Source organism: Pelophylax lessonae (genome assembly GCF_965119305.1).
Source record: "Pelophylax lessonae genome assembly, chromosome: 7".
NCBI classification, from domain to species: domain Eukaryota; kingdom Metazoa; phylum Chordata; class Amphibia; order Anura; family Ranidae; genus Pelophylax; species Pelophylax lessonae.
This window is the reverse complement of record NC_138774.1, coordinates 227,221,957-227,246,853: the sequence shown is the minus strand read 5'-3', so window position 1 is coordinate 227,246,853 and position 24,897 is coordinate 227,221,957. Positions and strand designations below refer to the sequence as shown.

Here is a 24,897-nt window from a genome sequence, read left to right as displayed (position 1 = left end):
CAGTGTGGGCCCCTCCTGCGCTCAGTGTGGGCCCCTCCTGCGCTCAGTGTGGGCCCCTCCTACGCTCAGTGTGGGCCCTCCTATGCTCAGTGTGGGCCCCTCCTACACTCAGTGTGGGCCCTCCTATGCTCAGTGTGGGCCCCTCCTACACTCAGTGTGGGCCCCTTCTAAGTTCACTGTGGCCCCCCAAAGTAGCAACACTCCTACTCAGCACTCACACCAGTAGGAGATTTCAACGGGGACATTCATTTTGGTGACAACCAAGAAATTCTCTCACTTTTGATAAATTTTGACTTCCGGTCCAGGCTGGAAGTAAACAATTTTCTGTTTTTTTTTTTTTTTTTAGCAAAAGATCAAAACATTATATTTTTATCTTTTGCTTTGAAAGGCAACGAAGAGATTTGGGGTATTTCTGACCCCAGATCTCTCCATAAAGAGGACATACCTGTCATGCCTATTTCTATTTCAAGGCGATGTTTACATTCCTTGTAATAGGAATAAAAGTGATTAAAATAGAAATGAAAGGGAAAGTGTAAAAATAAAAAATAAATTAGAAAAACAAAATGTAAAGCGCCCCCCATCTCTCAGTGCTTGCATGCAGAAGTGAACCCATACAAAGGTTGTGCACGCATATGTAAACTGTATTTGCACCACACATGTGAGGGAAAACCGTGAATGTCAGAGTGAGAGCAATAATTCCAGCACTAGACTCCTCTGTAACTTTTAACAGGTAACCTGTAAATCATTTTAAAGCACCGCCTATGGAGATTTTTACGTACCGCAGTTTGTTGCCATTCCTCGAGTGTGCGCAATTTTAAAGCGTGACATATAGGTATCTATTTACTTAGTGTAACATCATCTTTCATATTTTACAAATAAATTAAGGTATATATTGTGTTTTTTTTTTTAATTCATAAAAGTGTATTTTTTTTCCAAACAAAATGTGTTTAAAAAAATTGCTGCGCAAATACAGCGTGAAATAAAAAACTGCAATGAATGCAATTTACTTCCTTAGGGCCTCTGGTAAAAAAATATATATATATACTGTGTATATATATATATATATATATATATATATATATATATATATATATATATATAAAGAGGAAGTAAACCCTCCTCAGGAAGTTGTACCTATAGGTAAGCCTATGATAAGGCTTACCTATAGGTACAGTAAATATCTCCTAAACATGTACGGTTTAGGAGATATTTACCTTTAATGCAGCCAGTGACGTCACTGGCGCATGCGCTCTGAAGGAACGGCTGATCGTGCCGTTCCTTCAGAGCCCCGTGCCGTGACCGTCGGCTCCCACGCGCGTGCGCGGGAGTGACGTCACCGCGGCTCCGGCCAATCAGATGGCCGGATGCCGCGATCCCGGAAGACGGGCGACTGAACATGTCGCCCATCATACAGGTAAGAGAGCAGCACGGCGGGGGCTCGTTCTAAGGTAAGTATTTCATAATGAGCTAGTATGCGATGCATACTAGCTCATTATGTCTTTCTCTTGCAGGTTGTAAAAAAAAAAAAAAATTTCTGAACGAGTTTACAACCTCTTTAATGTTTGGGGTTATAAGTAATTTTCCATAAAAAAAAATACTGATTTAAACTTGTAAGCAAAAAGTGCCATAAAAGGCTCGGTCTTCAAGTGCTTAGGTAGAGCCCTCCTGCAGTGATGTCAGCACCCATATATGTCAGGAGGTGAAGAGCCTTAGTGCAGATGGGGCATGAGAGCCAAGTACCCCACATCTATGTGGGTGTAGTCAGCACAGCCAAGGCCCTGTTCAGGGCAAAAGTCCCAGGATTGGAGTTCAGTATAAGCAAATGCAGCAATCTTGTCTCTGGTGCAATTAAAAGAGAGTCATGAGCTGAATGCCTAACTACTGATGGGCAAGTCAGAGCCCTCTAAGTCACTACTAATGACTCTGGGATCTGGAGAGTAAAACTGCAAGCAGCATACGGGGCTGGGTAGAGCTATTTGATTGGGACTTGAAGGGCGAGACATGCTTTCACATGTGACTGCTGTGGACCATCCACTAAATGTGATTGGCAATGTACTGTGAAGTCACTCCGGAATGTAAGTCGATGTGATGTGACTGTTTTGAGCCATTTTTCAAGTACCACCAGTAAAGTGCAGCAACCTTATTTTATGTGTGGACATTCCTTCCTTTGAGGATATAAGAGTCATGGGGTGGGAATGTCATATGGAGACCCTCTGGCATGGAGTGAGAACAATATGGCAGAGGGTATAGCCTCAGCAGGAGGGTTAGTGTTCTAGAAAGGATAGGAACAGGGAACAGACTTGTGCTCTTGATGCCATTACTAGCCATTAACAAAGCCTTTCTTACAAGCAGAATAAGGAGGGTGAGGGGGTCAATAGATAGGTCCCACAGAGAAAAGATGGAGATGTAGGAGAGGAGAGAGTTCAGTGTGCATCAAGTTACAAGAAAACAAATTCCTGGCAGCTCTCTCACCCCCCCTCCTCAAGCACTGCCACTGATTCAACCCCCCACCCCCCAAGCACTGCCACTGATCCCATCCCCACAAGCACTGTCTTCACATAATCCCCCCCCCCAGCACTGCCACTTATTCCACCCCCCTCCCAGCACTGCCACTGATCCCATCAACCCCCCAACACTGCCACTGATCACACCCTCCACTCCACCCCCACCACTGCCACTGATAACATTCCATGCAGCCCCAGATCATGACATTCCCACCACCATGCTTAACTGTAGGCAAGACACACTTGTCTTTGTACTCCTCAGTAGTGATGAGCCGAACACCCCTCGGTTCGGTTCGCACCAGAACACCAGGAACAGGGAAAAGGTTTGTTAGAACATGCAAACTCTCTCTCAACTCTATTGAACTCTATGGGACTCGAACATGAAAAATCAAAAGTCCTCATTTTAAAGGCTTAAATGCAAGTTATTGCCCAAATAAAGTGTATGGGGGTGCAGGTATTGCCCTGGGGGACATGTACCAATGCAATTTTTTTTTTAAAACAATCATTTTTACAGGAGCAATGATGCTTAAAGTGAAACAATAAAAATTAAAAATTCATTTAAATATCGTGCCTGGGGGGGTCCCCTTAATGTTCCTGTAAAGTAGCGCATTTGTGCGATGTATATAGCCTGCTGCAGCAATACTGACATTTCTAAAGGAAAAAAATACCATTTAAACTTTCTCACGGCTGTAATGTATTGTCGGCTCCCGGCAATACAGATAAAAAAACATGAAAAAAAAATGTTCAAAATTAATTTCCCCAAAATCCATGCCAGACCCTATCTGAGCAAGCAGCCTGGCTGGACAGGATAAGGGGGGGGGGACAAGCGAGCAGCCCCCCCTCATGAACTACACCAGGCCACTTGCCCACAACATGGGGGGGGTGCATGTTGATGGAGACAAGGGCCTCTTCTCGACAACCTTGGGCTGTGGTTGTGGGGGTCTATGGGTGGGGGGCTTATCAGAATCTGAAAACCCCCTTTAACACGAGGTCCCCCAGATCCCGCCCCCCCTATGTGAATGGACATCGTCCCCCTACCCATTCACCAAAAAAGCGTACAAAAAAAAAATAAAGACAAAAGCCAGTTTTTGACAAGTCATTTATTAAAAAATAAAAATAAAAAAAATAGTGTCCCCTGATGTAAATCCATCGTCAATCACGTCGCCCGCCGCACCCGAAAAACGAAAAATATATATAAAAAAAAAAAAAGCTCCTGCCTCAGAAGGGGCGGTGCCACCAGGTGGTGTCCCTGCCCCTATCCTATAAAAGAGCTGTCACAGCTCCAGCAGCTCATTACTGAAGAGGCGGGAGCATTTTTTTTTCTATTTTTCAGGTGAATGGGTAGGGGTACGATGTGCCCGATATCCATTCTTATAGGGGGGGCGGCATTTGGGGGCCCCCTTGTTAAAGGGGGCTTCCAGATTCCGATAAGCCCCCACCCGTAGACCCCCACAGCCCAGGGTTGTCAGGAAGAGGCCCTTGTCCCTATCAACATGGGGACAAGGTGTTCGCTCCCCCCCCCCCCGATCCTGTCCAGCAAAGCTGCTTGCTCAGATAAGGGTCTGGTATGGATTTTGGGGGGGACCCCTTGCTGTTTTTTTTTAATTTTGGTGGGTTTTTTTCATGTTTTTTATCTGTATTACTGGGAGCTGACAATACATTACAGCCGCGAGCAAGTTTAAATGTGATAAGAATCAGCCCTACACTACACTGCACCAGTGTTGCCAACCGCCCGTAGATTTACGGACAGCCCGTTAAAACAGGGCACTTTTCTCCTGCCCGTAAATGGCCGTAGCAGGAGAAAAGTGCCAGTAAATCTACGGCGGCGGCGGCACTCTCAGAACTGCGGCGCGCAGTTCCGGAGATCCCCGTCGGACGAGTGCCACGGCCCGCCTCTGCCTCCACCCCCGACGCCGCCTCCGCCCCCGACCCCGAGTTAATTACATCGGACGAGTGCCACAAACAGCCCGCCTCTGCCTCCACCCCCGACGCCGCCTCCGAGTTAATTACATCGGACGAGTGCCACCCACGGCCCGCCTCTGCCTCCGCCTCTCCTCATTTAAGTTTTCCCGCCTGTGTCCCTGGCCCTGGGACTGGGACTGGAGGAGTACGAGGCTACGGGGGGCGTGAGCTATGGAGGGGGGTCACCGTCACCACATCGTCACCTACCTATCCGTGCTGCTGGGCACCATGCTGGCCACTGACCGACCGTCCGATCCGCCGCAGGTAAGTCAGACTCAGACTGAGCCGGCTCCTCTCATCTGGATGGAAGGGTGAGGGGGGGCACACACTGGCCCTGGCATCACGAGAAGTTGGAGAAGATGTTTCATGTGTAACTTGTACTGCCTTACAATGATATGAGGGGAGCTACTTACCTACCCGTGTAATATCAGGGGAGCTACCTACCGGGTAGGTAAGTAGCTCCCCTGATATCACACAGGTAGGTAGGTAGATGGATGGGTATGTCCTACCTCCCCCTTCACCATGCCCGCAGTGTCTGCCCACCCCCTTCACCATGCCAGCAGTGTCTGCCCACCCCCTTTACCATGTCCGCAGTGTCTGCCCACCCCCTTCACCATGTCCGCAGTGTCTGCCCACCCCCTTTACCATGTCCGCAGTATCTGCCCACCCCCTTTACCATGTCCGCAGTGTCTTATCACCCCCTTCACCATGTCCGCAGTGTCTGCCCACCCCCTTTACCATGCCCGCAGTGTCTGCCCACCCCCTTCACCATGTCCGCAGTGTCTGCCCACCCCCTTCACCATGCCCGCAGTGTCTGCCCACACCCTTCACCATGCCCGCAGTGTCTGCCCACCCCCTTCACCATGCCCGCAGTGTCTGCCCACCTCCTTTACCATGTCTGCAGTGTCTGCCCACCCCCTGTACCATGTCCGCAGTGTCTGACCACCTCCTGTACCATGTCCGCAGTGTCTGCCCACCTCCTGTACCATGTCCGCAGTGTCTGCCCACCTCCTGTACCATGTCCGCAGTGTCTGCCCACCTCCTGTACCATGTCCGCAGTGTCTGCCCACCTCCTGTACCATGTCGGCAGTGTCTGCCCACCTCCTGTACCATGTCTGACCACCTCCTGTACCATGTCCGCAGTGTCTGCCCACCTTCTGTACCATGTCCGCAGTGTCTGCCCACCTCCTGTACCATGTCCGCAGTGTCTGCCCACCTCCTGTACCATGTCCGCAGTGTCTGCCCACCTCCTGTACCATGTCTGCCCACCTCCTGTACCATGTCCGCAGTGTCTGCCCACCTCCTGTACCATGTCTGCAGTGTCTGCCCACCTCCTGTACCGTGTCTGACCACCTCCTGTACCATGTCCGCAGTGTCTGCCCACCTCCTGTACCATGTCGGCAGTGTCTGCCCACCTCCTGTACCATGTCTGACCACCTCCTGTACCATGTCCGCAGTGTCTGCCCACCTTCTGTACCATGTCCGCAGTGTCTGCCCACCTCCTGTACCATGTCCGCAGTGTCTGCCCACCTCCTGTATCATGTCCGCAGTGTCTGCCCACCTCCTGTACCATGTCTGCCCACCTCCTGTACCATGTCCGCAGTGTCTGCCCACCTCCTGTACCATGTCTGCAGTGTCTGCCCACCTCCTGTACCGTGTCTGACCACCTCCTGTACCATGTCTGCAGTGTCTGCCCACCTCCTGTATCGTGTCTGACCACCTCCTGTACCATGTCTGACCAGAGTCTGCAGACTCTGATGTAAGGGGGAACTCTGTGCTGGCTGGGTTATGGTAACCCAACCTTCATGTAAGTTTGAGAAATATGTTTTTTTACTTTTGTTTAACTTTAACACATTGCTAATAGCACTAGCTATATGTTTATAGTTAAAATATTGATCTTTGCACGGTTTAGCACTGAAAATTGTTATTTTAGGTACTTTTTTCAGTGTCCGTAAAAAATTGGTGCTGTCCGTAAATTTTGGACGTTCTGCCAGTAAATTTCCCTCCGGGGGGTTGGCAACACTGCACTGCACTGCTTGATATATATACTGCAATAACTGATAAATTATATATATATTTATAGCATTGTAGTATATACTACACTGCTTGATCTATTACTACATACAATGCACAATCCACTAACTACCTGCCTAATCTCACTCCTATCTCGCCTAACACACTATACACGGCTGCCGTATAAGCAGCAGCTTTATATAGTGTAGGGCGTGGACTTAGCCCCTGAACCATGATTGGCTAAAGGCACCCTGCCTTTGGCCAATCACTGGCATTGTGCTGTGATTGGCCAAAGCATACAGGTCATGTGCATGCTTTGGCCAATCATCAGACAATCAGTAATTTATTCACTGCACCAGCGTAGTGCATTATGGGACGCTCATCGGTGGGCGAACTTCCTGCTGAACGTCCCATTTTTTCATGTGTTCAGTGAACACAGGAACACCTGATGTACGAGTCGAACTTGTGTTTGACTCAAACTCGAAGCTTATCCCTACTCCTCAGCTGGTTTTAGCCACACATGCTTGACACCATCTGAACCAAATAAGTTTATCTTGGTCTCATCAGACCACAGGACATGGTTCCAGTAATCCATGTCCTTAGCCTGCTTGTCTTAACCACTTCCCTAAGACCCGTTGCCTTTTTACTGCGGCAGGGTGGCTCTCCTGCGCAAAGTGACGTAGACCTTCGTCGGTCGCTCGCGGGAAGCTAGGGGGTAAGTGAGCCCCGGCGGCGGCGCGCTCCCGCCCCCACTCAGCAGCATGGAAGCCAATGCACGGGTCAGGCGGCTCCAATTGCTGCCTGACACCCGTGATCGCTCCCCGCTAAGAGAGAAGGTACCCCCAAAAGTGTAAAAAATGTCAGTCAGTCCGCTGCAATGTCGCAGTCCCACAAAAAAACGCAGATTGCCACCATTACTATTAAAAAATAAAAACAATAAAAGTGACATAAATCTTTCCCGTAGTTAGTAGACGCGATAACTTTTGCACAAACCAATCAAAATACGCTAATTGCGATTTTTTTTTTTTACCAAAAATATGTAGCAGAATACAAATTAGCCTAAAATGTTAAAAAATTTTGATTTTTTAATTTTTTTTTGGAGAATATCATATAGCAGAATGTGAAAAATATTGTTTTCAAAATTGTCGCTCTTTTTTTGTTTATAGCGCAAAAAATAGAAATCGCACAGGTGATCAAATACCACCAAAAGAAAGCTCTGTTTGTGGGAAAAAAAGGACATCAACTTTATTTGGGTAAAGTGTCGCACGACCGTGCAATTGTCCATTAAAGTAACGCAGTGCCGAATCATATAATAGGGCCTGGTCAGGAAGGGGGCAAATCCTCCGGTCTTAAAGTGGTTAAGCAAACTGTTTGTGGGCTTTCTTGTACATCATCTTTAGAAGAGGCTTCCTTCTGGAATGACAGCTATGCAGACCAATTTGATGCAGTGTGCAGCGTATGGTCTGAGCACTGACAGGCTGACCCCCCCCCCCCCACACCCCTTCAACCTCTGCAGAAATTTTGGCAGCACTAATGTGTCTATTTCCCAAAGACAACCTCTGGATATGATGCTGAGCACGTCCACTCAACCTCTTTGGTCGACCATGGCGAGGCCTGTTCTGAGTAGAACCTGTCCTGGTAAACTGCTGTATGGTCTTGACCATCATGCTACAGCTCAGTTTCAGGGTCTTGGCAATCTTCTTATAACCTAGGCCATCTTTATGTAGAACAACAATTCTTTTTTCAGATCTTCAGAGAGTTCTTTGCCATGAGGTGCCATGTTGAACTTCCAGTGACCAGTATGAGAGAGTGAGAGCGATAACACCAAATTTAACACACCTGCTCCTCATTCACACCTGAGACCTTGTAACACTAACGAGTCACATGACACCGGGAAGGGAAAATGGATATTGAGCCCAATTTGGTCATTGTCACTTAGGGGTGTACTCAATTTTGTTGCCAGCGGTTTAGACATTAATGGCTGTGTGTTGAGTTATTTTGAGGGGACAGCAAATTTACACTGTTATACAAGCTGTACACTCACTACTTTACATTGTAGCAAAGTGTCATTTCTTCAGTGTTGTGGTATAAAAAAATATAATAAAATTATTACATGGTCACTGATCCCAGTCAGTGACCACAAAGGAAGCAGAAGGGAAAGTTACATGCTGTGTCACTCTATGTGTGCTAGTGTTAAGGGACTGTGAGTTCCTGCCTGTAATGGGCTGCTACTGAACTGACAAGGAGTCTGTCAAGTCCCCCCCAAGGAAGTGTGTACCAGCAGAGGCCAAGAGTGTGCAGGAGGAGACTGTATATAGCTGTATATAGGAAGTTGCTTGAAGTTAAGTGGGCATCCCATAACTTCCCATCCCCTTCCAAGTTGTTAACCCCCCTAATAAACAACATAAACAAAGCTACGGACTGCTTTCTGACTCTGTGTGCCTGTGAAGATTCGGTGTGCCTGGCTGTGCAGGAATCTATTTCATCCACAGCTCCTACATGGGGTGTGCTTCGTATTCATACATACGCTAGATGGGAACTGGTTAAAGCGGTTGAGGTCAGGTATTGAAGTTACCAAAGAATACTTGGCTCACCATTGGAGGTCAAATTCATCCCAAACGTGTTCGGTGTAATGTTATGGTACCTCTGGTACCCTTGTCTCCATATTTCTCCTTTCCTAATTGCATCCCATCTTGTGTAACAAGGGACGCATATACCTTTAAGACCGGATGACATCATTGCCGAGCGCCGCTATGAGCGGCTATTTCAATCGCCGGTTTGCTCTCACTCATCGCTCGTTCAAACCGCATGTTCACCGCACCTACTCCTGTGAAGTCGGAGCTGCTGACATTCTCCCTTGCTGAACTAAAGCCGGAAACCTCGCTGGTGATCCGTATCTCGCTACGGGATCACCCTTCTCCAATGGACACTGTTACTCCTAAACCTATCTAAGTGATAAGTACCCCACAGGGGATTCTTACTAACCAATCTCCTACTGTCATCTACTGCAATTACCAAGACTATCTGTATCTATCTATTCACTATCATCTGCATAGACTGTTAGCTCTTGGGACTACCTTCAACTATCCTTGCACTAGGTCACTCTGTCTAAGTATACTCCATCTGTGTCCTCTTACCATCTGCACTATACTTGACATCAGAACCTATCTGCTTTACCATCACCTGCAAACTCTCCTAATACTACTTCTAGTGCTCACCATACAATAGCCTGTCTCTCATCTATATATCCTCATATATTCTATCCCTCCATTAACATCTATTAATATATATGGTATATAACAGGCTGTACACGGTGATGAAGTCCTGAGAGTTGGATATGTTTGTTCAACAGATTCTCTACAAGGCTACTGAGTGTAATAATTCTGCAGCTGTAAATCCATCCACTAACAAAAACGCATGAACGTTACATTCGGTAGGGTTGAGGTGAGGTCTCTGTGAAGGCCGGTCAAATTCCTCCACATCAATCGGGTCAAACCATGTCTTTATGGAGTTGGCTGAAGCCCCATAAATATTCAGGTTGCCTGTTCTGCCCTTCTTTCCACTAAACTTCTAGAAGCCTCTAGAAAACAGGGTAGTAGCAGAACAGAAGCCTGTAAAACACCGAACAGCCCTGAGCAATCAACCCCTGCTCCACTATTTCCGGAGGAGCTAAAATAAATTTACCTAGCAGCCTATTCTAATCTAGAACGGTGCTACATTATGCTTGCATAACATTTACTATACTTTCCCTTTAACAATCTGCCTGCATATAAATGAAAAGAACTCTGTGACATGCTGCAGGAACGTGGGTGCATTATGACAGCAACAATGGAGGCGTGGGGAGGAAGGTGAATTGAGATGCTGAAACAAAATAAGCATCAAAATACCTCTGCCAACAAAGATTTGGTATTATGTTTCATCTAACTACAATATCGCAACAGTAAAATGGAAACATTCTTTTTATTGCTCACAATTAAAGTGGAAACCTTTTCTATTTTAGTTTTGGATAGAGAACCTCTTTCAGATTTATATTGCTGTCCCAGGAGATGCCATTAAATTGAGCAGGAAGTTAGAATTTTATTTGCTGCGTCTCCATTGGATAATTTCCCCCCAATTCCCTGTCCCATGCAGGGTTTTTAGGATAGCCGGGTTAAAGAGGGTGGCACTAAACCTCAAAAAAATAAAATAAAAAATAGTAAAAATTGCGATAACTTATTTACTTTTGTTTCCCTCTTACTTCTGCTTGTAGGTAGGTGCAGTTTAGTTTATCCCCTGCAGTTGGTGCTCAACTGCAGTATCTCTGCAATTGAAGAGGAACCTGGTTCCTCTATGGCTTTCTGTGTCCGGTTGGATGTTGTTGACTCTTGTGACTTTGGAAGCCATCTTGGGTCAGACAGAGCCTATAAGGCCCTGGTTTATGTGATTGGGTAGTGCAGGGAAAGGTACCCCATCTGTTAGGAACAGCACTAGCGGTAGAGAAAGGTGAGGAGGGAAAGTGTGGGGTCGCAGCTCTTCTTGACATTTTCCTGACTGGACACGAAACAGCCAGGCTGCATTCTGCTTCTCTTGACAGACGCTGTGAGTGCACCTGGGCAGTCTTCCCCCTCGGGATTGTTGTGAACTGTTGCTGCATTGCTTCAATACAAGTTTATTATTGCACCTGACTGTGTGAATTTTTGTTGATGCGCCAGGCTGCACCCCACCTATACGCTGATTGATATTTTGGTATAAATTCGGCAAGCTAAGTGGTGGTTGAAGGTGGTGCCATGGAAGTTAAGAGGTGTCAACTACTCCTTGTAGTTCAGGTTTGTCAGAGAACAATCCGCAGAAGAACTGGCGTATCTGTCAGTAGCCAGCAGAATTGCGCATTGGCGAGCGGAAATGCTAATACGCATGCGCACACGAGCAAGAACGGTCAAGAAGATAAAGCGCACACAATGCGTGACAGATTCTGGCGCCCAGTGGCCTATTTAAAGCCAGCAGCAGCGACCACCACTAATTGCCGAATGATCGTCAGCATTTATCAATCTTTTTACCCCAGAGGTACAATTAAAACAATTTTCAGGTCTTAGGGAACTCCCACTAAATCCATTTCATTTTTGGTCAGCGAGAAAAATGCCCCTTACATTGGTAGTGAGTGGGAAGAATGTCTCCCCCTTTCGATGGTGATCAGAATTACACTCTTGAAGACAGCTAAAAAGTTAGTAGGTGTCATGATGCTGGCTCTGCCAATTGGGGTTAGACCAAAAACAATGTAGGCACCATCAGATGGGAGGTCAATCCGCCACAGCTCAAGGAGCTCCTATCAACCTTTGGAGGAACTCTGGTTAAGAATGGCTTGCCTACACAGTTACAAAGTGACTTTATTTAAAAAGCAAACACGGAAAACACAGGAGTGCCAAACCAAATGTTCAAAGAACTTAAATTGTCACAAGACACCGCATTTCGAGGCAACTTCATCATTGCTTAGAATTATTGGTAAGGACCTGGATAGTCTTTAAATGGGTTGCAAATTTTAAACATTACTGTCAAGGCATCAAACCCACAAAGCCATGGCAACTCCTCTCAACCCATCCTACCCTGCACTGTGCAAATTGGTGTTTTTTTTTTTATTTACTTTTTTTTTATAGGAAACCTCTGTCACCACCCCCCATGCACATCACTCCCCTGGATGAATGACGTCCAATGATGTACATCACATATCACAGGAGACATAGCCCTTCATTGAGAAAGAAGAAGAGGGATGGGCCAAGCGGTGCTTCATCTAGAGAGCGCCTGGCTGAACCTGGAAGAGCTGGCAGCTTCCAATAACGTCATGCCAAAAGATGGTGGCGTGGGACCGAGCAGGGGGGTCTGCTGGGCGGGTGAGTACCTTAACTGTGCAGGACCCACAACCAGGTAAGCAGCAAGGGTTAAAAATAATTGGGGTGGAGGGTGAAGATCTGCCTAAAGGATGATTGTAACATTTGGCCAATGGAAAAGTACAGATCAATGGTCAACTTAGCAGTACAATACGGGGTTATCCAGGTGACACAGAATTGAGTATTAAACATTGGACATTATGTGGGTGGCAGTTGGTTTAGTACTTGTCAGTATGTGAAGGAAGGGGTGGAGGCCCCGTCCAATGAGTTGCAGGGTATTTTTCTAGTTGGGGGTGGGATTTCAATTGGAGGGTCATTGGTTATTAGTCTAGTTTGATACTACTGAGTGTACTGAGGAATGGCAAGGTTTGAATATGTAAAGAACGTTTCTGTTTGTAAGAAGTCTTCAGTCACCTATTTTAAATCCTTTTATGAAGGATGGCTTTTCTTTGCCAGATATAGTAGTTATTATTATTTTCAGTCTTTGGAGATCTTGACTCTGAGAATGTCTATTAGTCCAAAAAATTGTCCATTCCGATGTTAAGGGTGAATAATTTAGAGGCGTGAAATGGCGTATCATATTACTGTGATACAAAATTGTTTATGTTTTTGGGTATAACTTTTTCTTCCTTTTCTTCTTTATAATGTTCTACATTTGCCCCATCAAGGTCAACAGCTTTGAAGGCTACATGTGCATATGAATTTATGTTCCAAATATGCTGCCAGAAGTCGGCAGAAAAAATGCCTTTAATATCTCGTATGCATGCAGGTTACATAGTTACTCACAAAGCCGTCTTTAACGTGGGGCAAAAGGGGAAGCTGCCCAGGGCTCTGTCATGTTGAGGGGCCCAAAGCAGCTGCCCCTTGAGCCCCTTGTCATGGGGAATCCTGGACTGGTGGCGGCGCTGGGGCGGGAGCAGGGAGATGCAAGAGCCCGGGAGGGAGAAGAGCTCCCTGACCACCAGAGAGATGAGGAGCAGCAGACGCAGCAACCCAGACACTGCGGCGCCACCCAGAGGCAGCCCAGAAGACAGGTGGTTCGGGGGCCCCCTGAGGACTGGCAGGAGGCGTATGCAGCCAGGGACTGCTACCCGGGACAGTCAGTGGTCTATGACATAGAGCAGGGCACTCCCATCCTCACCAGCCAGAAGGAGAAGGGCTCTGCTCGCTGCTGCATCATCATGCATCATACACACCTACCCACAGACTGGAACAGGGGGTGGCACAGAAGGGACTGCAGACAGAGCTAGGGGCCCCTCTCTCTCATCACCCCCTCTCTCTTTCACCCCTCCTCTCTCTCTCATTCCCCCTCTCTCAGCCCCCCCTCTCATCCCCAATCCCCTCTCATACTCTCATACTCTTATCCCCAAACTCCTCTCTCTCTCTCTTTCTCTCTCATCTCCAATTCCCTCTCTTTCACCCCCCTCTCCTCCCCAAACCCCACAGTCACTCTCTCTCATCCCCAATCCCCTCTCTTTCACCCCCTTCTCTCTTTCATCCCCAATCCCCCCTCTCTCACTCATTCCAATCGCCTCTCTCACACCCTATTATCCCCCTCTCTCTCACCCCTCCACTCTCCCTCACCCCCCCTCTCTCATCACCCCACTCTCTCATCTCCCCCCTCTCTCACCCTCTCTCTCTCATACCCAATCCCCTCTCACTCCCTCTTATCCCCTATCCCCTCTCTATCTCTCTCTCTCATCTCCAATCCCCCCTCTCTCTCTCTCATCCCCAATCCCCTCACTCCCATCCCCCTCTCTCGCTCATCTCCAATCACCCCCCCCCCTCTCTCTCACACCCCTCTCTCTCATCCCCAATCCCCCTCTCTCTCTTCCCCAATCCCCCCCTCTCTCTCTCATCCCCAATCCCCCCTCTCTCTCACCCCCTCTCTCTTCCACCTCTCTATCTCACACCCCCTCTCTATCTCTCTCACCCCCCTCTCTCACACCACACTCTCTCATCCCCTCGCTTTCACCTACCCCCTCTCTCTTTCACCCCCTCTCTCAACTCCCTCTCTCACCCTCTCTCTCACCCCCTCTCTCTTTTTCCCACCCCTCTCTCTCTCAAATCTCTCTCACCTCCGTCTCTCATCCCCCCTCACCCATCTCCTACCCTTCTCTCTCACACCACTCTCTCTCTCACCCCCATTCTCTCTCACTCCCCTCTCTCTCACAGCCCTCCTCTCTCTCAACCCCCTCCCTCACCCCCTCTTTCTCTCATTCCCCCCTCTTACTCTCTCTCTCACACCCCCCGTCTCTCTCTATCTCTAAACCTCTCTCCCTTTCACCCCCCTCTCTCTCTCTCTTTCACCCCCCCCCAAATCGCATGCAGGCAGGGGGAACTGAGTGGACACTGACTGACAGGTGACAGCAAGTGAGTGTCACTGATCCCATCTCCACCTAGCACTGCCACTAATTACATCCACCCTGAGCGCTGCCACTGATCACTCCCAAGCACTACCACTGATCCTACCCCCCTCCCCAAAGCACTGCTACTGATCCCATCCCCCCCCCAAGCACTGCCACGCATTCCATCCCCACCAGCACTGTCTTCACATATCCCCCCCCCCCCCTCCCCCCCAGGACTGCCACTCATCCCATCCCCCCAGCCACTGATCTCATGAACCCCCCAACACTGCCACTGATCACACCCTCTACTCCACCCCCACCACTGCCACTGATAACATTCCACCCAACACCACTGCCCAAACCCCCCCCCCCCCTTAGCCCCAGAAACCAATGGATGAGCGGTAATGATATGCAGTAACCTCTAGCAACCGATCAGCAAGCAGAAATTATGTGCTGTAACCTCTAGCAACTAATCAGTGAGTGGTAATATTATATAACAAAAAGTGCAGCGCTATCAAATATGGATTATGAAGAAGATATCGAGGAGAGCAGTCCACAGGTGAAAATTATGGTGAAGCATGCACAAGATATAAACATTCAGTGCTCTTCAATGTGCTGGTAATCCTCCACCCAGTCTCATTAGCCTCTCACCTCACACTTAGCCCCTGTGTCACCAGACGGGCTAGTAAGACAAACTTTATCCAAGGATATCACAAATATAGATCAAATCAGTATTCCTCTTCATCAGAAGATAAGGCTCACAGGTAACAGATCACAGGTCCATAAAGCGGGTCACAGGTCCATAGGAAAAACAAAGGTCCGGACATAGTGCATTACCGCAATAAATTACTTTATTGAACATAGCATAAAATCATAAAAATTACCTTGTAAAGCACTATACAAGTGCATGTGATGAGCAGATTGTATTACACACAGCGGTCTCGACCGCAATGGATGGCGGGTGACGTCACCGGCCCCTCCCCCTTCGCACGCGTTACGTCCCACTGCACGGGACTTCCTCAGCTATTGGTAAGGGAGAAGGACAGGGCTACTTATAGTCACTCATAGCCATCAGACCCGGAAGTGCAACCAAGAGAACACCTCAGACAGGAAGTGAACACCTCACACAGGAAGTGAACCCCTCACACAGGAAGTGAACCCTTCACACAGGAAGTGAACCCTTCACACAGGAAGTGAACCCTTCACACAGGAAGTGAACCCTTCACACAGGAAGGGATACTCTGTTGCCCCGGGGACAGCCAAATAAACAATAAAGACGCCAGGACTCTAAATGCAAGCTACAAAGCAGATATACAGGAATCAACTGGCGGTGATCACCTTCTATGAGCACATATAAACATATTAAAATAATGGCTAATTGCATATACATAACTGATCAGACCTGCTGAATCAGATATAATATTTTAAAATTTTAAAAGCGAATTACTTTTATAAAATAGGATTTCATGGGCTGATCTCAACTGAATAGTTTTAGAAACACAACCCAGAATCTGCAGGAAAAAAGGGGCCAGGACCTCAAAACCAGCCATCCATATAACACAAATAATACACCACATACAAATCGGTAATAATGAAAAAAATAATAAATAAAATAGGATTAATATATATAAAAATAAAACAAAAACAAAAATGCAAATACAGATACTAACGGTCAGAAATAAAACAGTTTAGATCGAACTCCACGTTAAGACCTCTGGGGGCAGACACCTTAGTTTCGTGAATCCAAAAAGATTCACGTCGGCTTAACTGGCGTATAAAATTCCCTCCTCGCCAGTGAGGTTTAACGTGTTCGATGCCCCAAAATTTAAGACTACGTGGATCACGGTTGTGGACATTCCGAAAATGTCTTGACACACTGTGTGTTTTTAAACCCTTTTTGATATTACTCACGTGTTCTCGGAGCCTAACTTGTAGTTGTCTGGAAGTCCGCCCTATATACTGCTTGCCACAGCCGCATTCTAACATGTATACGACTCCTACACTAGCACATGTTATGAGACCTCGGATGGTATATGATTTATTAGTGGCAGTCGCAGTAAAATCTTTGCGTTTTTTGCAATTGGTTTTAGAGTGCCTGCATGCCACACATCTACCACATGCATAAAATCCTGATAAAAACAGAAAAGATCTGTTTTCAACAGGAATCGGAGGATCCACCACACCAGGGGCTATACGGTCCCTTAAGGTGGGTGCCTTCCTATAAACAAATTTGGGTATCTCAGGGAGGGTAGGACCCAGTACTCTGTCTTGCTTTAAAATGGACCAGTTCTTTTTGACTATTTTTTCTAACTTCTTATGTTGTATATTATAATCAAATATGAGTCTGTATTGATTAATTTCAGGAAGATGGTCAGCACTGGGTTTAGGAGCCACCAGTGTATTTCTATCAAGCTCCTTTACTCTGACTACCTCATTGGCCAATATGTCCCTATCATAACCTTTTTGCGCAAAGCGTTCTACTAGTACCTCTGCTTGTGACAAAATAGTCACCTTCAGTGGTACAGTTACGCCGTAATCTGACAAACTGGCCTTTTGGAATATTGCAGAGCCATGAATGATGATGGCAACTGTCGAGCGGAATATACGCGTTTCGATCAGTTGCTTTGAAATGGTTCTGCATCTTAAAATGGTCATTCTCAATAGAGATCTCTAAATCCAAGAAGACAATTTTCTCACTACTCATATTCCAGGTCAGAGAGATGTTTTTATTGTTGGCATTCATTTTGTTCATGAAGGAATTAAGGCCACTGGTATCTCCATCCCAAATAAGTATCAGGTCATCGATATACCTGTGGTAGCACAATAATTCAGGGGGGCGGCCACGGAACACCATTTCAAAGCAACTGACCGAAACGCGTATATTCCGCTCGACAGTTGCCATCATCATTCATGGCTCTGCAATATTCCAAAAGGCCAGTTTGTCAGATTACGGCGTAACTGTACCACTGAAGGTGACTATTTGTCACAAGCAGAGGTACTAGTAGAACGCTTTGCGCAAAAAGGTTATGATAGGGACATATTGGCCAATGAGGTAGTCAGAGTAAAGGAGCTTGATAGAAATACACTGGTGGCTCCTAAACCCAGTGCTGACCATCTTCCTGAAATTAATCAATACAGACTCATATTTGATTATAATATACAACATAAGAAGTTAGAAAAAATAGTCAAAAAGAACTGGTCCATTTTAAAGCAAGACAGAGTACTGGGTCCTACCCTCCCTGAGATACCCAAATTTGTTTATAGGAAGGCACCCACCTTAAGGGACCGTATAGCCCCTGGTGTGGTGGATCCTCCGATTCCTGTTGAAAACAGATCTTTTCTGTTTTTATCAGGATTTTATGCATGTGGTAGATGTGTGGCATGCAGGCACTCTAAAACCAATTGCAAAAAACGCAAAGATTTTACTGCGACTGCCACTAATAAATCATATACCATCCGAGGTCTCATAACATGTGCTAGTGTAGGAGTCGTATACATGTTAGAATGCGGCTGTGGCAAGCAGTATATAGGGCGGACTTCCAGACAACTACAAGTTAGGCTCCGAGAACACGTGAGTAATATCAAAAAGGGTTTAAAAACACACAGTGTGTCAAGACATTTTCGGAATGTCCACAACCGTGATCCACGTAGTCTTAAATTTTGGGGCATCGAACACGTTAAACCTCACTGGCGAGGAGGGAATTTTATACGCCAGTTAAGCCGACGTGAATCTTTTTGGATTCACGAAACTAAGGTGTCTGCCCCCAGAGGTCTTAACGTGGAGTTCGATCTAAACTGTTTTATTTCTGACCGTTAGTATCTGTATTTGCATTTTTGTTTTTGTTTTATTTTTATATATATTAATCCTATTTTATTTATTATTTTTTTCATTATTACCGATTTGTATGTGGTGTATTATTTGTGTTATATGGATGGCTGGTTTTGAGGTCCTGGCCCCTTTTTTCCTGCAGATTCTGGGTTGTGTTTCTAAAACTATTCAGTTGAGATCAGCCCATGAAATCCTATTTTATAAAAGTAATTCGCTTTTAAAATTTTAAAATATTATATCTGATTCAGCAGGTCTGATCAGTTATGTATATGCAATTAGCCATTATTTTAATATGTTTATATGTGCTCATAGAAGGTGATCACCGCCAGTTGATTCCTGTATATCTGCTTTGTAGCTTGCATTTAGAGTCCTGGCGTCTTTATTGTTTATTTGGCTGTCCCCGGGGCAACAGAGTATCCCTTCCTGTGTGAAGGGTTCACTTCCTGTGTGAAGGGTTCACTTCCTGTGTGAAGGGTTCACTTCCTGTGTGAAGGGTTCACTTCCTGTGTGAGGGGTTCACTTCCTGTGTGAGGTGTTCACTTCCTGTCTGAGGTGTTCTCTTGGTTGCACTTCCGGGTCTGATGGCTATGAGTGACTATAAGTAGCCCTGTCCTTCTCCCTTACCAATAGCTGAGGAAGTCCCGTGCAGTGGGACGTAACGCGTGCGAAGGGGGAGGGGCTGGTGACGTCACCCGCCATCCATTGCGGTCGAGACCGCTGTGTGTAATACAATCTGCTCATCACATGCACTTGTATAGTGCTTTACAAGGTAATTTTTATGATTTTATGCTATGTTCAATAAAGTAATTTATTGCGGTAATGCACTATGTCCGGACCTTTGTTTTCCTATGGACCTGTGACCCGCTTTATGGACCTGTGATCTGTTACCTGTGAGCCTTATCTTCTGATGAAGAGGAATACTGATTTGATCTATATTTGTGATATCCTTGGATAAAGTTTGTCTTACTAGCCCGTCTGGTGACACAGGGGCTAAGTGTGAGGTGAGAGGCTAATGAGACTGGGTGGAGGATTACCAGCACATTGAAGAGCACTGAATGTTTATATCTTGTGCATGCTTCACCATAATTTTCACCTGTGGACTGCTCTCCTCGATATCTTCTTCATAATCCATATTTGATAGCGCTGCACTTTTTGTTATATATTTGTTATTTGGACTTTTGGTTTATTGATCCTTTAGTGCATAGCAGCTTTCTATTATATTATTTTATACAGTTGCGCTGAATTTTTATCTATTATTAAGTGGTAATATTATGCTGCACTAAACTGATTTTGAGTTTAGCTGCTATTTATTGTATGTCTTAAAGCAGGTGGAAAGCGGGGTGCCCAAAGAAAATGTTGGCCCCGGGGTCCACTCAATATTAAAGACGGCCCTGGTTATACAGTTGGTTAGGTTGAATAAAGAGAATGATAAGTCTATCCAATTCAATCTGTGTGGGTATCTGTGTGTGTTTTTAGGTTAATACCATTTCTCATATCACTGTATACTGCGTATGTTAGGATGCCCATCTAAGAGTTTCTTGAAATTTCCAATACCCCCTGCTGACACCACCCATTGTGGAAGGGAGCGCCACAACATCCTTACTTTTCTGAGAATTAAGAACCCCTTATGCAGTTTAACTGCTTCCTGCCCGCTGTATAGTGAAATGATGCTCTCTTTCTGAGGCACTCTCTTTCTGGGAGGACATTGTATAACCTTCTCCTATTTTACTATCGGCGCGGCGATCTGTGGTGTGTTGTGTCCCTCGGACACAGCGCATCACTGATCACGGCAAAGAGCCTATGACTCAGGCTCTTTACCATGTGATTAGCTGTGCCCAATCACAGCTGATCACAGAGTAAACAGGAAATTCCAGTTATCGATATTCCTCTCCCCACGCTGACACCGTGTGAAGAGAGGAGAACCGATAAGCGGCATTCCTCAGCAGGGACATCTGCACTGACAATCAGGGCACTGATCATCAGTGCCCTGATGTTCATTGCAGCCCGATCAGTGCTGCCCTTTCAGGGCCATCTATAAGTGCCCATCAGTGTCCCCGATCCATATCCATCAGTGCTGCCTATTGGTGCCCATTAGTGCTGCCTATCAGTGTCCATCATTGCCACCTATTAGTGCCCATCAGTGCTGCATATCAGTGCCGCCTATCAGTGCTCATCAGTGCTGTAAATTAGTGCCTCCTCATCAATGCCCATCAGTGCCATCTCATCAGTGCCCATCAGTGCCGCCTCACTAGTGAAAAAAAACAGTGGTGATTGAATACCAACAAAGGAAAGCTTTACCTGTCTAAATAAAATGATAAAAATGTCATATGGGTACGTTGCATGACCGCGCAATTGTCATTCAAAATGTCACAGCACTGAAAGCTGAAAATTGGCCTGGGGAGTAAAGGGGTGAAAGTGCCCAGTAGGCAAGTGGTTAGGGTTAAACCACTTCTAATCCTTCATTAAGTGGTCATGTGTCCTGTTTAGCGATCTGAAACTGAAAGGTTTCCTCCCTATCCTAGAATCACTATTGAGGTATATGTATATCTCTATTATATCCCCTCTTAACCACGCTAGCGGTATCCCCGAGCGTGACTCGGGGTAGGAATTTCCTGCTATTATCGGTATCCCCGAGTCACGCTCGGGGTGAATGGGCAGAGCTATGCAGACAGCGCAGCGGAGTGTCTTACCTTATCCTGGCGATTCAGCGATGAGCTCTCATTGCTGTGACCGCCAGCGAGATCTCCGCCGCTCGTCTGTCGGTAGGAGGACTTCCTGGTTCCGTTCCCTGCAGCAGCAATGCTGCATGGGAGCGGAACTGGGAGTAAAAATCAAAGTTACACCAAACACAAACACATAAAAAGGAGGTGATACAGTGTAATCTGAGAGGATTACACTGTATCACTTTGGAAAAAGTCACAGTGCCCTCTCAGTGCCCCCTTGCCATTGTCGTTTGCGTGAAATAAAATAATCTGAAAATGGCATCAAAAAAGCGCTGTCCCGCATATGCGCTTTTGGATGAGATGAGCGACTGCGACAGCGACAGCAGAAGCGACACGGAGCTGCTCGCAGAACAGAGCGACAGTGAGTCGTGCGGAGATCTGTCATCTGACTCTGACACCGACACTGATCCCGAAAGTGACGCCGATGATCCCGCACCTGACCTAGGTGATGTGCGCACTTGGTGCCCTTTAGACAGCGATGCGGACCAGGCAGCGCCCCCCCCCCCCCCCCCCCGAGATTCCATTTCACTGGATCTCCGGGGATGAAGGTTGACGTGGAGAGTGACAACCCCCTGGCGTACCTCAAGTTATTTCTAACGGAGGAGGTAATTCTAAAATTAGTCGCTGAAACCAACCGCTACCATGAGCAGCAGTCCGCTACGCTGCGTGCCAAATTTTCCCGTTCCAGAAAATGGGAACCAGTCAGTAGAGAGGACATCTGGAAGTTTTTAGGACTCATCATCCTTCAGGGGGTGGTGATTATGAAAAATTTGCATTTTGCCAACAACGAGGAGTTTGATGAGGCCACGCATCCTGCGCCCAAACTCAAGAAAATCTGGGAGGTGAGCCAAATGATTGTCACCAACTTCCAGCAGACCTATGTGCCAGACAGAGATGTTTGTGTGGACGAAAGTCTCATGGCCTACAAGGGACGCCTGAGCTGGATCCAATATATTGCGTCCAAAAGAGCGCGGTTCAGGATCAAATTTTACATGCTCTGTGAGTCGTCCACAGGATATATATGGAATGCTGTAATTTACACCGGGAAAGGTACAAAGTTCAATCCCAAGTACAGCGGCTATGGGATGGCCACATCCTCTGTCCTTTCACTGCTGGACCCCCTTTTGAACCAGGGATATTGCGTGACAACAGATAACTTTTATACCTCTCCGGAACTTTTTGAAGTTTTGCTCCGAAACAAAACTGATGGGTATGGTACTGTTAGGCCAAACCGGCGGGACATGCCATCAATGTTTAGCAAGAAAAAGCTAAAAAAAGGAGAGATGGTTGCCTTTCAAAAGGGTAAAATGATGGCAATGCGGTGGCGAGACAAAAAGGACGTGTGTCTCATGAGCACCGTGCACAACACCACCACTGCCATGGTCCGCACAAAACATGGAACAGATATGCAGAAGCCGCAAGTCGTGATCGACTACAATCACACAATGGGAGGTGTCGACCGAGCCGATCAGGCAATGACCTTTTACCCGGCGATGCGGAAGCAACAAAAAAAATACTACAAAAAGATTTTTAGCCATCTCCTTGAACAGTGCCTCTGGAACGCCTATATTCTTTACAAAGCCAACACTGCCATACCCCTCGTTCATTCGGACTTTATTTGGAAGGTGGCTGAGCAGATTTTCGTCAACCACCCGACACCATCATCAGTATCTGCTAACAGACCCGGACGACGTGCTGTTGACATTGGCAATCCAGAGCGCCTGACAGGCCGTCATTTTGTGGACTTTGTACCGCCCACCCCAAAAAAGTTGGCGCCTACCAGGATGTGCGTCGTCTGCTGTTCTAAAAAGGATGGCAATGGAAGAAAAGTCCGAAAGGAAACAAGGTACTATTGCCCAGATTGCAATGTCGGACTTTGTCTAGTGCCATGCTTCAAACTTTTTCACACTCAGGATGTGTATTGAATTTCTTTGACAAATTTCATTATTTTTCCTTGCCTTCTTGAATAAAATTCTATTATTGATTGGATTATAATTCATGTGTTTGTGTTTCAAATTCATTACATCTGGGATGTCTACTAGAGTCTTGTTTTGGTAAGTTTTAAGTCAGTAATTACTAAGAATTGTAGGCCTTTAATACATAACGCCAAATTTCCATGGAAAGAATTGTACAGAATTCCTGACAGAATCATACCGCTAGGGAGGTTAAGCATCTCTTCTCCAGGGAGATTAATGTTTGTAGTTGTTCCTCGTAACTGAAGTCCTCCAGGTCTTCTTAATATCTTTGTTGCCCTTCTCTGCATTCATTCCAGTTCCAGCACATCCTTCTTGATCAGTGGTAAGTGTAACCAGAACTGGACGGCATACTCAGCATGCGACTGAACCTTGTAAAATGATAGAATAATTGGATTTTAGTCTTATCTCTTAAGTAAATCCCCTTTTTAATGCACCTTAATAGTCTGCTAGCTTTGCTTGCTGAAGCTTAACATTGCATGCTAATGCTGAGCCTGCGATCTAGTAGGACCCCCAGATCTTTCTCCATCCTGGATTCCCCCAGAGGTTCTCCCCTAATGAGTAACTTGCATTCATATTTTTAGCATCCAAATGCATTACTTTACATTTTTCAACATTAAACCTCATTTGCCATGTACTGTAGTTGCCCTTCTATGAGCATTTACATGCGTATGGCGTTTAGAAGCATATGAGCGTAAACTCATTCCATTGGCTAGAATATTATTTTATTCTAGCCACTCGAATAAATTTACGTGCATATGCGAGTGTTTACACCAGAGGCGTAACAAGAACTTTCAGGAACTTTCAGTGCAGGAAACCATGAAGAGCCACCTGACCCCCTGCTGGGAGCCCTTACCTCCAAGCCCGCTGGCAGAACGCCAGGGCCCAGTTGTAAGTGCGACCCTGGTAGTTCCGCAACTGGTGTCACTAATTTTTTTTATTTTTTTTTTTTTACCATCTTTTTTTTTTTTTTAATTTGTTAGGGGCCCTGTTGGGAAGCTTAAAACAAGGGGTGTGATCTGGATCTCACATCTGAGTAGTGTGCCTCCATCCTAAATTTCATACAAACAGGAAATAAATTGCCCAGGGGACTTTAAATGAGGCTACACACTCATAAAATATCTTTTTGATATACCACATAGTTCAAATGTTTTATTGAACAAACATATAGATAGTAAACACTTTCACTGAAAGCATATTGGAGTGATCGGCAGCATCAATTACATCAAATACATATAAAGTATAAAATATGAGATAACAGCATTGACATGCATTGTAAGCACATACAGACACGTACAAAACATGATAAAATGTAGCACCCTTGTACTTGACGCATTTCGCGAAAATGTGATTCGCTTCCTCAGGAGTAGGTTTCTATCATATATCTACAAAGTAAAATAGTATTGTAAATAATATATGTGTGCATATATGGAATATAGAATAAAAGGCAAAACTCCATACTCACTAAGTCAGTCTCAACATGAAAGCACTAAAAACGATGGTCCACTGGAAGGTCTGACCCGGAAGCCGTGGGGGGGGGGGGGGGTTCCAGTAGGCACAGGGGTCACAAGGAGAGCAGGATTGGTAGTGACGAGATGTGTGTCCATATACCTATATTAGGGTTGGAACCAACCCAGAAAGCCAATCAGTGATTTATGTAAAGGAGTAATGTGTGTGTATATAT

General features: G+C 46.1%; 1 protein-coding gene across 1 annotated transcript in view; it reads right to left on the bottom strand.

Moving 5' to 3' along the window:
• LOC309560599 (ficolin-2-like) overlaps positions 1-24,897 on the bottom strand; it is a gene marked incomplete at its 3' end in the record, with an annotated part of 566,275 nt that overhangs the window by 146,796 nt on the left and 394,582 nt on the right. The gene's annotated exons all lie outside the window — the stretch shown is intronic.